Source organism: Pinus tabuliformis, chromosome 4_1, assembly GCF_031772625.1.
Source record: "Pinus tabuliformis cultivar Carrire ecotype Pingquan chromosome 4_1, CPIR1, whole genome shotgun sequence".
NCBI lineage: Eukaryota > Viridiplantae > Streptophyta > Pinopsida > Pinales > Pinaceae > Pinus > Pinus tabuliformis.
The window spans coordinates 724,147,899-724,164,424 of NC_142303.1; positions in this window are offsets into that span (position 1 = coordinate 724,147,899).

Sequence of the window (16,526 nt, forward strand, 5' to 3'; positions counted from 1 at the left end):
TTGGTTTGAGGTGTCTTCTCATTGAGTTATGCTAAGTGTGTGATCATAATGTCACGTATGCAGAAGTTCACATGCTCTCACACTTAGCCATTTTTCCTGAAAATATTTCGATTGAATAACCCTCCTTCAACTGAACCCCGACTCAGCTACATTGTATAGTCACAACACTTAGTGACCCTCCTCTGTTGCCCAAAACTACACAGGGCTTGAGGCTGTCCTCCAGGGCAGCTTGCACTATGCAATCTTGGAAGTGAGCAAGTTGACTGTCTCTTAGAACTATGCAAAATTTTCTCCAAAGTCAGATTCAAACTACACTACCCGCAAGATCACCCATCAAGCCTCCCTTTTGTCTACTAGAAACCTGGACTGCATTGTGACCCCAGGCTACACTGCTCTCCAAGACTGCATAGACATGCCCAGCTGCCTGCCCTGCACTGCTTGTAGAAACTACGTAGTCATGTGAGTCAAGCCTCTACTACCTAACACTACACTATTCCAGGAAATTGCGTAGATATGATTGGAAGGACCCCATGTTGGATTTCTCTGCTCTATCCCCAAAAATTCCATAGCTTTGAGTGGTACTCTCCCTACTGCCCTGCTCTGCACTCATCCTAGAAACTGTGAAGTTGTGTAAGGAAGGCCCTTGCTTCCTGTTAGAAATTGTCCCTGAAAACTGCACAATTGTGACCAGCAAGTCCCCGTAGCCCGATCCAACATTTCTCTGGAAAACAGTGCAGTTGTGACCAGCAAGTCCCCGTAGCCCGATGCAACCTTTCTCTAGAAAATTGTGCAGAAATGTCTGCTAGTGTCTCCCACTTCCCGCTCTTCCCTCCTCATTAAAACTATGTAGATTCCTAGCTGGAACCTTGGATGACCTACCAAGTCCTCATCTTGAAAACTGCATAGAATTTCCCATCAGTTCCTCCTGACACCTTGCCTTGTCTTCCTCCCAGGAATTATGTAGTTCTGCTTAGTTGGGTTCTACCTTGAAGCTATCACTATTGTTCCGGATTGTGAAAATATGTGTCCTAGTGACATCTACGCAATTTTTCCTGAAAGTGCTCCAGAGCCTCTCATCATGGCTTGAGATGTTCTTTGTGTAGTTTCGGATCCTTGTCCTCCCTCTCGATCACCTGCACCCAAAACGGAAAACAATGCTTCATGCTAGACTAGGAGATTTTTGGATTTGATGTCGTCTCATCATGAGTGATTGCACGAATAGGTACATTGATGAAACATGGCCCGATGGTGAATAGGATGAAGAAGGAGCACATGCTAGAAGACTTTCTCACAGTTCAACAAAGGTGCCATGCACATGGAGTAGCATGTGAAAGGGATACTTGTTTTTGAACCATAAAGCAAAGACCAAGACCATCGAAGACCCCACACACTTTGCGATGCGGAGGTGAAGAAATGATACACCGAGGGCACATCCATCACTCACTGACATAGTAGCTCGACAGAGACACCAGAGTCAACTAGTACATGTAAGCAATGTCATGCTGAGTTGTGTCATTAGTTGTCTCGGCCACATCGCTACTATGTGCCATACTTGTTGTAATCAAATGTAATGTAATGTGAAAGTCCAAGAGATGCACATATGAAGTTGAAGAGTGATGTAAGTTGAAAAGTCATAGGAAGTCAAACAATCATGAGGTAAGTCAAGAACTCACAAGGGTCAAGTATCCCCCTTGGATATATATGCCCCCTCGTTGTATGAGGAAAGGAATTTTCACCTTGGCTCCTCCCACATAGCCTTGAGTTTCTGTAGTTTTTCCTTTCAGGAGCGAGGAGTTGCTCTAATGTCCCACTACTGGGGCTAGTGACATATGGTGTACAGATGTGTCTTGTAATTTTTTCTTAATTCAGAAGCCTATCTCAGGCAAACATGTTTTCATGCATGTTTTGTATCCATTTTTAATACTATTCTTTAAACATTTGTAATGCACATTTCCTTAACCTATACTAAGATAGCTAAAATAATTTGGTTATTTTAGTACTTACATTGTTGAATATGTGTTGTACTGTTTATCACTATTGTCTCGTCTGTGTTGGCTACTCCACCGGACATTAGAAAAACCATTCTTGTGTTTTCTTGGTTATAATGAACGTCACCCCCGTGTGGACTACTCCATTGGACGGTGTACGTGTTTTCCCTTATACTTTCGTTTTAACGACTTCCGCAGCCACTGTGGAATATTCCATTGGATTTTGGACAGAACCTTGTTGTTTTCTGCATGTGTCTCTCCTTGGGTGGTACTACTACTTGTCATCTAGAGGCTCACTTTTACCCTCTCCCTTATAGTAAGATGACTTGAACACAAAGTTACATTACGCACTCACTAGGCATACTAACCTCGCGTTCTTGAAGTTATAATCATAACACTCTCATCTGTTGAACAATAAGAGTTAAGGAAAATATATAAGATAATGGAAACCAAGACATCATACCAGATGGGACTCCTACACCAAAATGTGTGAGATCTAGTTGGGACTTCATAACAGGGAGATCCCCTGAATGTTGGTGGGTCCAACACCATCAACATTTCTAGTGCTACAAGGAGAGCCACCAATATTTTATGGTTGTATGTCCTCTCAACTCTACTTATCCATCATCTGGTCAAGCCAGTAACATGAACTCCCTGTCTCCCACACTCAACTTTGAAGTTGGTTACTCCTCACCTCCCACACCCGAACAAGAAATTTTCTATTGGAGAAACCAATGTTATGGTGAATTCCACGATTCAATTTGTTGATGTTAATTTTGATGAATATCTATTTCCTAATTATGCAACAAAAAAATTGATATCGAAATGATGTTATTTGGTGAAAAAATCCCACTTGAATCTAAAAAGCAAGTGGAAGAAAACCTCTTTGAAGTAGTTGAAGAAACAAAGGTAGAGAAGGAAGCACAAGGAGAGAAAGCTCTCGTAGAGAAAAAGATAACATAACCAATATGGTTCCGAAAAGAGTTTTAATCCTAACAATGATTTCCAGTGTGTAGGTAAACATGATGATTATGAAGAAGAGTAGAAATTCCTTGAAGCATGTCTTACAAAACCATGTCTTGATAAAGTATAAATTGAATTTATAGAAATGAAGGTTGCAGACAGCTTAGATGATGAAAACATTAATGATTTTTTCAAATATTGGAGTCATCAAGAGATAATTTTTTATTATAAACTTATGTTGTATCACAATATTGATGATGAAAAGCACACAATAGAAGATGACATGTGGGAGAAATCCACATACAAGAATATTTTTGCAGAATTCAAGGACATGCTTAGAAAACCTAGAAAAATAAAAGAGCTACACTAACCAATCAAGAATTTGAAATTTGAAGCATACAAGAAAAGAAAAAGTTGAAACAATTTAGAGGCTACATGATTTAGAAGCAGAAGAAAAAAAAAGGAAATTTGGTTGATGTCATTTTTTTAAAATGTAAGCCTAGCTTAGACATAGACCAACATACATCTTAGTCTAAATTTTATGTGGTTGTAATTAAGTGGGAGTGTTGGAGAATCTAATTCCAACCACCCACTAGGTGTCATAATTGTCCATCCAAGTGTCACAGTCAATTAGAGTTTAGTCTAGTTCAGTTGAGTTGTAGTTTAGTCTCACTGCTGTCATTTATTACTGATGTCTTCTATGTAATCCTATTTAAATGATTTTCAAAATTAAGAGGAGCACCTCTTCTCCACATTTTCCATTCCTTAACATCCCTTATCATCCTTGATACTTTGATCATAGACTTAAACATAAACTTCAATCTCTACATTTGCAACAAGGGTGTTGGTATTTTGTTCAACGATGGTGCTGGTGAGGTTGATATTTTTAATCCTTTACTATGTTTTCATCTGCAGATCTACAACTTATATTTTCCTTCATTTCCATTGATAATTCCCAAATCTACTATTCTTGTGAAATTCATGTTATATTTTTCATTTTTTCTTTTATAGTCTTCAAGAAATTTTCTGTTATAATGGTCAGTTCTTTGAAATACTTCTTCGAACAATTTATGCTATTGATTTAAAAGCATTTCCAAATAAAACCTTCTGGATGGAATAAAAGCCAATATGGATAACATTGTACTATCCCTTAGTATTATTTTCACTAAAAATTAGGGGATTTGTTCTAGAAAATTAAACAATGCATTTCTATTCCAAATACAACATAATATTGGACAATTTCACACGAAAGACATTACGAGCAAATTAAATAGAAATTTTCAATGTAAAACCATGAAATCAAATCAAATGTTTTTACTTCGAAAAAATGTATTAAATGGATTCTCTGTTGGCATTGATGTGTTTTGCAGTGTTGCAGATGTATTGTTGGTTGGCATTGATGTCAACCTAGTTGTTTGGGTTGAAGATGAGTTGGTTATGCATGTGTATGTGTAGTTGTATGTGGATTGTGTATGGATGATGTGTAGATGGTCCTTGACATATCTACTAGCTTGGACTAGCTTGGAGATGTGATGATCATCTTGATCATGTTGCTGCATACAGGTATTGTTGGTTGGTACGGAAGTTGGATTTGAGCAGCCTTATGATTAGATCTCCATGTTACAATTAGGTCACTCATATATGAGATAGTTTATATGGTTGATGTTGTAAATATTTCAGATGGTTGTATAGGTGCTGGAGTATGTTTGATACAATTTGGAGTTGCATTATGATGGAAGAGATGTTGTGGAGCAATTTGAAGGCTCATATCTTTAGTGTGGTTGTTGGTTGGCATCATAGTCAGCCTAGTTTGTCTTATGATGATGATGGTGATGTGGAAGTGAATTAGAAAAGTTTTATAGAGGTGTTGGTGACTTCAAAAGGTCCTACAGAGGCTTTTCAAGGTCTAGAAGAAGTTTGGAAAGGTTTTGAGCATACTTTGTTGAGTTTTCCTTCATCCTCTACCCAGGTCACATGGATGATGCATCATGGGAGCAACTCAAAAGCTCTAGTTGCTTGGAGGCAGACCCATGCATGTGAACAAAAGCTCCAATCAAGTTTTTGCAGGCCTATGCATGCCAGTGAAATATTTCATGAGTTTTTCTCTACATTCTTGCATTCTTCAGCCAATTTTTCTATTGTGGTGATGTTCTTGCTCATAACGTTTCAGCATATGGTCAAAAAAAAATTTGGGGACTCTAGAAGCTGATTAAGGTTGAAGATATCAAAAAGCTAGTGGATCAAGTGGCTTGATTTGGTCAAGAAGCCTATCTCAACCAAATCTGAAGCGTGTGAAAAAAATTGTTGAGTGGTCCATAACCTATAGCATTTACTAAGTTTCACAACACAGAAAATTGATAAAAAGAGGAAGGATTAGAGTCTATTTGGTTGGTTGATTTGAGGGTGAGTGTGTATTCTCTTAAGCAGGCTTACTGAGTGAATATAGATTGTTGTATCTATTCACACAGTATTGCAAAGATGTATCAGAATTGTGTGTGTAGATTTCAGAGATGATTTTTGTTGCAGAGTGAAGGAGAATTCATAGTAGAGAGAAGAGAATGTTGTGAGTAGAAGAGAAGAAATAACCCAATCTGAGAAATGTTTTGATTTAGTTCTTTATCGGAAGAAAAATGGAGCTATTGGGTTGCTCAAGTTGAGTGAATTGAGAACCTAGTCTAAAATATTTATGAAATGAGGTTCACATGGAGGGAGTGAAGGAAGAGAGGCTTCAGATTATACAGTGACTTGGTATATTTATTAGATGGAACAATTTTATCCATCCAATTGGATTTGGATAGTACAATGGTAGTTGGTTGATAATCATTAGTCATGGCATATTACAGTAGAGAGATTTCCATAGATCCATGAGAGAACAAAATTTGTTGTCTAATAGTGCCAACATATTGTGTAGGAAGTCATGCCTTCGGGCTTATGGGTGTAAGCTAATCCATGTACATTTTCTTCAACATACTAATAAAATAATTGAGAAACGCAACAATAACAAGGTGGTTTTCTCCCGAAAGGGTTTCCACCAGAAATACTTATGTTCTTATCTGTGCATGCTTGAGTTGATGATTTTCATGTTTATTATGTTATAAGTTACTGTTGTTTTCATATTTTGATGAACTAATATGGTGAATGTGTGTGGCTATTTCAAATTGTGGTATTTTTTTTTTTAATTTGATATAAAGGCCATCACTACTAATTCATTCCCCCCCACCCCCCCACCCCCAGTAGTGATCTAGTTTCCAACAATTGGTATTAGAGCTAGTGCTCTTCAGTGAAGCTTGACCACTTGGAGAGTAGATCATGGATCATGGCTAGAAGCAAGAAGAGGATGTATCAAATAGTCCACGGAAGATGAAGCAGCAAATTCTGAAATTTCAGCCAAAATTGTTGTGTCATAAGGTAATATGTTGAAAGATTCTTCTAATTGTAATTGTGATGATTCTTTTGAGTTTGATGGTGATGATGAGAGTGATATTTCTCTCATTAAGGATGAATATGAATCAAACTTTATTTTAATCAAGGAATTATGTGTTGAAGTATAAAAACTAACCACTACATGTAAATATTAGAAAAGAATTTTGCAGATTTCTGATGAGAAAGAAAATGGGCTAAGAGAATAAATCAATGGATTGAAAATTCAGCTTGAGGAGGAAGGGAAGATTGAGAAAGAAATGAGAAACCATTATAGATATAAGGAGGAGGAATTTGAGAGAATGGAAGCAGAAGTGGTTTCAATAAGGAATGATTTAGAGAAGAAAATCACTTCTTCATCTATCGAGTTAGACATTAGCATGTACAAAGGAGAAAATAGTTTTGTAGAAAACACAAGTATAGATGGTGATAGCAGTTTCAAAATCAGTAAGAAGGAAAACCACCCACACAACAAGTAATGAAAGAAGGAACTCAAGGAAGATAAGCCCAAGGTTATGCCAAAGAAAACTTCGAGACCTTTTTCATATGTGAGATGCTTCAACTGTCATAAGCTAGGACATATTGCAAAAAATTGTAGATCCTTGAAACAAGAGAAGCAACGTTGTATAAGGTCCTATGAAGAAAACAAGCAATCAAGAGAACCCACTTCTTGGATTTCAACCAAAATTAGGTATAATGGTCATTTTTATGGTTATTGCTACTTATTCAATGATTTTGTCCACAAGGCTATTGAATGCAGGTTGCATGCAATGAGGATTAAGAGGAAGATCAAGAGATTCAAATATCTTCGTGCATTTCTTGGTCATGTTAGATGCTACATTTTTCATAATCTTAGTCATATGGCCAAGGATTGCAATACTGCAAGACACATAGGGCCACCTAATCAAATAATTAAGAATATGCTAAGTAGGTCAAACAAGATGACAGTTGGACATTTGCATGCAAGAGAGGAACCACTCAAAGTTTGTAGGAAGAAGGGGCAATATGAAACGACAAGAAGAAATTGAGGCTTCCATGGCCTTATGGGGATCTATGCTGCATCTAATTTTGCATGTAGAGGCATTGATGGTTTTCCATAGCTAGTAAGCTATATGTGAATATATCTACTTGTTGAGAAGTCTTTTTTATGAAGATTATGATTTCATGATGATGGATTTTATTTTTTCTACTAATGATTGTATTTTATAAGGTTGTTGTGATCAGGATTTGTGATGTGAGAATGAACACAAATATCTTAAGAAGAAAGATTGAAATTACATGATGGCACATGTTCAAGGGGAGCACTTCATATGCTTTCAATATTTTTGTGGTTTTGATGGAATTATGACTCCTTGGAGAAGTTGGCTATGCATTTCATGCTATGTGTGCATTCATTGCAAACGTTTATGTTTTGATTATGCATGGACTATATGTTTCCTAGACTAGTTGACATGAAGTTGGATTGCACTAGTATGAAGCTAAGTGCTTTTGGCTTAACTATATCATGTATGTGATGGTTCCATGGAGTTTAGTGTGATTGTTGTGTATGGTTATAGTTTCTTGCAGAATTAATGTGTTAGAGAATTGGGAATTCTAGAAGTTGTTCATGATGGATGCTTTTCATATTATTGTTGATGCTACATATCGTGATGTTGATGATTTTCGTGATGGTAGATGATGTTTGTTTTTCTTAGCATGATTGTTGACGAGATGTTGTTGCTATCACTACATCTTGTTGTTATTGTTGGTTTAATTTATATTGCAGAGATTCATGCTCCATATGATGATTATTGTTGCTTCTATATCTTACTATATAGAGTTGATATATTGGGTGGATTTGTGTTCTACATTACTGATTCATAATGTTGTTGCTGCTATGGAGTTTATCAGAGTTGATGTTTCTAGTTCGTCATACTATGTTGTTGATGCTATGTGTTGGTGATTTGATCTGTGGCTACTATTATGACATGGATTATGTTGTTGTTTCTTCAGGGGAGAGAGCACGTGTTTTAGTTTTTTATTGCTATTGAGTTAGTGATTTAATTGTTGTTGTTGGCAGGAGATGTATATTATTGCTCCAATATGTTGATTAGACATAGCTTGTGTCCAGGGGGATTTTAGTGCACATATTTTTTAGTTATGTGGTGGAGCATTGTTGTCCATTGTTCATCACCTTTATATGATTTTGAGTGGAGTTTATGTTTTGTTGATGGAGCTCATTACATGTAGATGAGTATATAACATTCATCCTTGACATGTTTAGACCTCAGCCATTGATGTCAAAAGGGTTGAATGTGAGGATGTTGATTAGTTTTCAGAGGATAGTTTCAGATGATTGTTTCAACAGGGGTTGACATCAACGCCAAATAAGGATATTGTTGTCATTGATTTGTTTTGTAGTGTTGAAGATGTGTCGTTGGTTGGCATTGATTTCAACCTAGTTATTTGGGTTAAAGGTGAGTTGGTTATGCAAGTATATGTGTGGATGTAGGTGTATTGTGTATGGATGATGTGTAGATGGTCCTTGACTTGTCTACTATCTTGGACAATTTTAGATATGTGATGATTATCTTGATCATGTTATTGCATATAGGTATTGGTGGCTACTACAAGATTTGGAGTTGATGATACTTGTGATTAAGTCTCCATGCTCCAATTAGGTCTCTCATGTTTGAGATAGTTTAGATGTTTGATGTTGGGAATGTAGGAGATGGTTGTATAGGTGTTGGAGTATCTATGATACAATTTGGAGCTGCATTATGATGGTAGAGATATTTTGTAGCAATTTGAAGGCTCATATGTTTAGTGTGGTTGTTGGTTGGCATCATAGTAAACCTAGTTTGTCTTATGATGATGATGGTGACGTGGAAGTGAATTGGTAAAGTGTTACAGAGGTGTTGGTGAATTCCAGAGTTCCTACAGAGGCTTTTCAAGGTCTAGAAGAAGTTTGGAAAGGTTTTGAGCTGACTTTGCTGCGTTTTCCTTGATCCTCTACCTCGTTCACATGGATGATGGGTCATGGGAGCGACTCAAAAGCTCTAGCCGCTTGAAGGAAGGCCCATGCATGCTACCAAAAGCTCTAGTCAAGTTTTTGTAGGCCTGTGCATGCATGTGAAAGATTTCATGAGTTTTTCTCTGCATTCTCGTGTTCTTCAGTTAAATTTTCTATTGTGGTGATGTTCTTGGTCATAATTTTTCTTCATATGGTAGGAGAAGTTTGTGGGGCCTCTAGAAGTTGATTAAGGTTGAAGATATCAAAAATATGGTGGAGAAAGTGGTTGATTTGGTCAAGAAGCCTATCCCAACCAAATCTGAAGTGTGTGAAAAAAATTGTTGAGTTGTCCATAACCTATAGCATTTACTAAGTTTCACAACACAAAAAATTGATAAAAAGAGGAAGGATTAGAATCTATTTGGTTGGTTGATTTGAGGGTGAATGTGTATTCTATTTAGGGGGCTTACTAAGTGAATATAGATTGTTGTATCTATTCACAAAGTATTGTAGAGATGTATCAAAATTGTGTATGTAGATTTCAAAGATGATTTTTGTTGCAGAGTGGAGGAGAATTCGTAGTAGAGAGAAGAGAATGTTGTGAGTAGAAGAGCAGAAATAACCCAATCGGGTAAACACTTTTTATTTAGTTTTTGATGAGTAGAAAAATGGAGCTGTTGGGTTGCTCAAGTTGAGTGAATTGAGAACCCACTCTAGAATATTTATGAAACAAGGTTCACATGGAGGAAGTGAAGGCATAGACGCTTTAGATTATACAGTGACTTGGCATATTTAGTAGATGGAATAAATTTCTCCATCCAATCGGAGTTGGATAGTCCAATGGTAGTTGGTTGAGGATCATTGGTCATGGCAGCTTGTAGTGGAGAGATTTCCATAGATCCATGAGAGAAACAAATTTCCTATCTAATAGTGCCAACATACTATGTAGGATGTTGGGTCTTCTAACTTATGGGTGTAAGCTAATCCATGTACAATATTTTCAACATACTAATAAAATAATTGAGCAATGCAACAACATCAAAGTGGTTTTATCCTAAAATGATTTCCACCAAAAATCTTGTGTTCTTATGTGTGCATGCTTGAGTTGATGATTTCATGTTTATTATGTTATAAGTTATTGTTCTTTTCATATTTTGATAAACTAATATAGTGAATGTGTGTGGCTATTTCAAATTTAGGTAAATTATTTAAAATTTGATATAAAGGCAATCACTACTAATTCATCCCTCCCCCTAGCAGTGATCTAGTTTCCAACAATTGGTATTAGAATTAGTGCTCATCAGTGAAGCTTGACCTCTTGGAGAGTAGATCATGGATCATGGCTAGAAGAAAGAAGAGGATGTATCAAAAGACAAAGGGTTTGAAGGAGGAAAATATCAAGTCCATTGAAGATGAAGCAACAAATTCTGAAATTTTAGCCAAAATTGTTGTGTCATGAGGTAATATGTTGAAATATTTTTTTAATTATAATTGTGATGATTCTTTTGAGTTTGATGGTGATGATGAGAAGGATATTGCTCTCATTAAGGGTGAATATGAATCAACAATCATTGTAATCAAGGAATTAGTTGTTGAATTAGAAAAACTAACCACTACATGTAAAGATCGGAAAAGACTTTTGTAGATTTCTGATGAGAAAGAAAATGGGCTAAGAGAAAAAATTAATGGATTGAAAATTTAGCTTGAGGGGGAAAGGAAGATTGTGAAAGAAATGAGAAACCATTATAGATATAAGGAGGAGGAATGTGAGAGATTGGAAGCAAAAGTGGTTTCAATAAGGAATGAGTTAGAGAAGAAAATCACTTCTTCATCTATCAAGTCAGACTTTAGCATGTACAAAGGAGAAACTAGTTTTGTAGCAACCACAAGTATAACTCATGATAGCAGTTTCAAAATTAGTCAGAAGGAAATCCATCCACACAACCAACAATCAAAGAAGAAAATCAGGGAAGATAAGCCCAAGGTTATTCCAAAGAAAAATTCGAGACCTTTTTCATATGTGAGATGCTTCAATTGTCATAATCTAGGACATATTGTAGAAAATTGTAGATACTTGCAACAAGAGAAGCAGTGTTGTATAACGTCTGATGAGGAAAAAAAGAAATCAAGAGAACACACTTCTTGGATTTCAACCAAAATTAGGTATAATGGTCATTTTTATGGTTATTGCTACTTACACAATGATTTTTTCCACAAGGCTATTGAATGCAGGTTGCTTGCAATGAGGATTAAAAGGAAGATCAAGAGATTCAAATATCTTCCTAAATTTCTTGGTCATGTTAGATGCTACATATGTCATAATCTTGGTCATATGGCCAAGGATTGCAAAAATCCAAGACACATAGGGCCACCTAAACAAAAAATTAAGAATCTGTAAAGTAGGTCAAGCAAGATGATAGTTGAACGTCAGCATGTAAGAGAGGAACCACTCAAAGTTTGTAGCCAGAAGGAGCAGCACAGACTAACAAGAAGAAATTGAGGCTTGCATGGCCTCATGGGGAGATATGTTGCATCTAATTTTGCATGTAGAATCATTGATGGTTTTCCATAACTATTGAAGTATACGTGAACATATCTACTTGTTGAGAAGTATTTTTTATGAATATTATGATTTCATGATGATGGATTTTACTTTTTCTACTAATGGTTGTATTTTCTAATGTTGTTGTGATCAGGATTTGTGATGTGAGAACGAACACAAATCTCTCAAGAAGAAACATTGAAATTACGTGATGGCACATGTTCAGGGGGAGCACATCATATGCTTCCAATATTTTTATGGTTTTAATGGGATTATGACTCCTTGGAGAAGTTGGCTATGCATTTCATGCTATGTGTGCATTCATTGCAAATGTTTATGTTTTGATTATGCATGGACTATATGTTTCCTACACTAGTTGACATGAAGTTGGAGTGCACTAGTATGAGGCTAAGTGCTTTTGTCTTAACTATATCATGTATGTGATAGTTCCGTGGAGTTTAGTATGATTATTGTTTATGCTTATAGTTTCTCGCATAATTAATGTGTTAGAGAATTGGAAATTCTAGAAGTTGTTCATGATGGATGTTTTTCATATTATTGTTGATGCTACATATGGTGATGTTGATGATTTTCGTGATGGTAGATGATGTTTATTTTTCTTAGCATGATTGTTGATGAGATTTTGTTGCTATCACTACATTTTGTTGTTATTGTTGGTTCAATTTATATTGCAGAGATTCATGCTCCATATGTTGATTATTGTTGTTGCTATATCTTACTATATAGAGTTGATATATTGGGTGGATTAGTGTGCTACATTATTGAATCATAAAGTTGTTGCTGCTATGGATTTTATCAGAGTTGATGTTTCTAGTTGGTCATATTATGTTTTTGATGCTATGTGTTGGTGAGTCGATCTGTTGCTACTATTATGACATGGATTATGTTGTTGTTTCTTCAGGGGAGAGAGCATGTGTTTTAGTTTTTTTTTGCCACTGAGTGAGTGATTTAATTGTTGTTGTTGGTAGGAGATGTATATAGTTGCTCCAATATGTTGATTAGACATAGCTTGTGTCCAGGCGGAGTTTAGTGCACATATTTTTCAGTTATGTGGTGGAGCGTTGTTGTCCATTGTTCATCACCTTTATATGATTTTGAGTGGAGTTTATGCTTTTGTTGATGGAGCTCATTACATGTATATGACTATGTAACATTCATCCTCGACATGTTAGGCCTCAGCCATTGATGTCAAAAGGGTTGAATGTGAGGATGTTGATTAGTTTTCAGAGGATAGTTTCAGACGATTGTTTCAATAGGGGTTGACATCAATGCCAAACAAGGATATTGTTGGCATTGATGTGTTTTGTAGTGTTGAAGATGTTTCATTGGTTGGCATTGATTTCAACCTGGTTATTTGGGATAAAGGTGAGTTGGTCATGCAAGTATATGTGTGGATGAAGGTGGATTGTGTATGGATGATGTGCAGATGGTCCTTGACTTGTATACTAGCTTGGATATGTGATGATTACATTGATCATGCTATTGCATATAGGTATTGGTGGCTACTATAGGATTTGGATTTGAGGAGCCTTGTAATTAAGTCTCCATGATCCAATTAGGTCTCTCATGTTTGAGATAGTTTAGATGTTTGATGTTGGGACTGTTTGAGACGGTTTTCTAGGTGTTGGAGTATGTTTGATACAATTTGGAGTTGGATTATGATGGTAGAGATGTTTTGGAGCAGTTTGAAGGCTCATATGTTTAGTGTGGTTGTTGGTTGGCATCATAGTAAACCTAGTTTGTGTTATGATGATGATGGTGATGTGGAAGTGAATTGGTAAAGTGTTACAGAGGTGTCGGTGACTTCCAGAGGTCCTATAGAGGCTTTTCAAGGTCTAGTAGAATTTTGGAAAGGTTTTGAGTTGACTTTGTTGACTTTTCCTTCATCCTCTGCCTTGGTCACATGGATGATGGTTCATGGGAGCGACTCAAAAGCTCTAGTCACTTGGAGGTAGGCCCATGCATGTGACAAAAAGCTCAAGTCAAGTTTTTGTGGGTTCGTGCATGCCACTAAAAGATTTCATGAGTTTTTCTCTGCATTCTCGCGTTCTTCAGCTAATTTTTCTATTGTGGCGATGTTCTTGGTCATAGCTTTTCAGCATATGGTCGGAGAAGTTTGTGGGGCCTTTAGAAGCTGATTAAGGTTGAAGATATCAAAAAGATAATGGAGCAAGTGGCTTGATTCGGTCAAGAATCCTATGTCAACAAAATCTGAAGCATGTGAAAAAAATTGTTGAGTGGTCCATAACCTATAGAATTTACTAAGTTTCACAACACAGAAAATTGATAAAAATAGGAAGGATTAGAGTCTATTTGGTTGGTTGATTTGAGGGTGAGTGTGTATTCTATTTAGGGGGCTTACTGAGTGAATATAGATTGTTTTATATATTCTCATAGTATTGTAGAGATGTATCAGAATTGTGTATGTAGATTTCAGAGATGATTTTTGTTGTAGAGTGGAGGAGAATTCACAATAGAGAGAAGAGAATGTTGTGAGTAGAAGAGAAGAAATAACCCAATCTGGGAAATGTTTTTTATTTAGTTTTTGATGAGAAAAAAATTGGGTTGCTCAAGTTGAGTGAATTGAGAACCCAGTCTAAAACATTTATGAAATGAGGTTCACGTGGAGGAAGTGAAGGCATAGAGGCTTCAGATTATGCAGTGACTTGGCATAATTAGTAGATGGAACAAATTTCTCCATGCAATTGGAGTTGGATAGTCTAATGGTAGTTGGTTGAGGATAGTTGGTCATGGTAGCTTGTAGTGGAGGGATTTCCATAGATCCATGAGAGAACCAAATTTCCTATCTAATAGTGCCAACATATTGTGTAGGATGTCGGGTCTTCCAACTTAGGGTGTAAGCTAATCCATGTACAATTTTTTCAATATACTAATAAAATAATTGAGCAACACAACAACAACAAAGTGGTTTTCTCCCAAAAGGGTTTCCACCAAAAATACTTATGTTCTTATGTGTGCATGCTTGAGTAGATGATTTTCATGTTTATTATGTTATAACTTATTCTTGTTTTCATATTTTGATGAGCTAATATGGTGAATGTGTGTGGCTATTTCAAATTCGGGTAAATGTTTTTAAATTTGATATAAAGGCCATCACTACTAATTCATCCCTCCCCCCAGCAGTGATCTAGTTTCCAATAATTGGTATTAGAGTTATTTCTCTTCAGTGAAGCTTGACCTCTTTGAGAGTAGATTGTGGATCATGGCTAGAAGCAAGAAGAGGATGCATCAAAAGAAAAAGGGTTTAAAGAAGGAAAAGATTTAGTCCATTGAAGATGAAGCAACAAATTTTGAAATTTTAGCCAAAATTGTTGTGTCACGAGGTAATAAGTTGAAAGATTCTTTTAATTATAATTTTGATGATTCTTTTGAGTTTGATGGTGATGATGAGAAGGATATTGCTATCATTAAGGGTGAATATGAATGAACAATTATTGTAATCAAGGAATTAGTTGTTGAAGTAGAAAAACTAACCACTACATGTAGAGATCAGAAAAGACTTTTGCAGTTTTCTAATGAGAAAGAAAATGGGCTAGGAGAAGAAATCAATGGATTGAAAATTTAGCTTGAGGAGGCAAGGAAGACTGAGAAAGAAATGAGAAACCATTATAGATATAAGGAGGAGGAATGTGAGAGATTTGAAGCAAAAGTGGTTTCAATAAGGAATGATTTGGAGAAGAAAATCACTTCTTCATCTATCAAGTCAGATTTTAGCATGTACAAAGGAGAAACTAGTTTTGTAGCAACCACAAGTATGACTGGTGATAGAAGTTTCAAAATTAGTCAGAAGGAAATCCATCCACACAACTAGCAATCAAAGACGAAACTCAAGGAAGATAAGCCCAAGTTTATGCCAAAGAAAAATTCGAGACCTTTTTCATATGTGAGATGCTTCAATTATCATAAACTAGGACATATTGCATAAAATTGTAGATCGTTGCAACAAGAGAAACATTGTTGTATAAGGTCCAATGAAGGAAAAAGCAATCAAGAGAACCCACTTCTTGGAATTTAGCCAAAATTAGGTATAATGGTCATTTTTATGGTTAATTCTACTTATGCAATGATTTCGTCCACAAGGCTATTGAATGCAGGTTACATGCAATAAGGATTAAAAGGAAGATCAAGAGATTCGAATATCTTCTTGCATTTCTTGGTCATGTTAGATACTACATATGCCATAATCTTGGTCATATGGCCAAGGATTGCAATACTCCAAGACATGTAGGACCACCTAATCAAAGAATTAAGAATATGCAAAGTAGGTCAAACAAGATGACAGTTGGACATTGGCATGCAAGAGAGGAACCACTTAAAGTTTATAGGAAGAAGGAGCAGCACAGACCGACAAGAAGAACTTGAGGCTTGTATGGCCTCATGGGGAGCTATGTTGCATCTAATTTTGCATGCATATGCATTGATGGTTTTCCATATCTAGTGTAGTATATGTGAATAGATCTACTTGTTGAGAAGTCTTTTCTATGAAGATTATGATTCATGATGATGGATTTTGTTTTTGCTACTAATGATTGTATTTTCTAAGGTTGTTGTGATCAGTGTTTTTCATGTGAGAATGAAC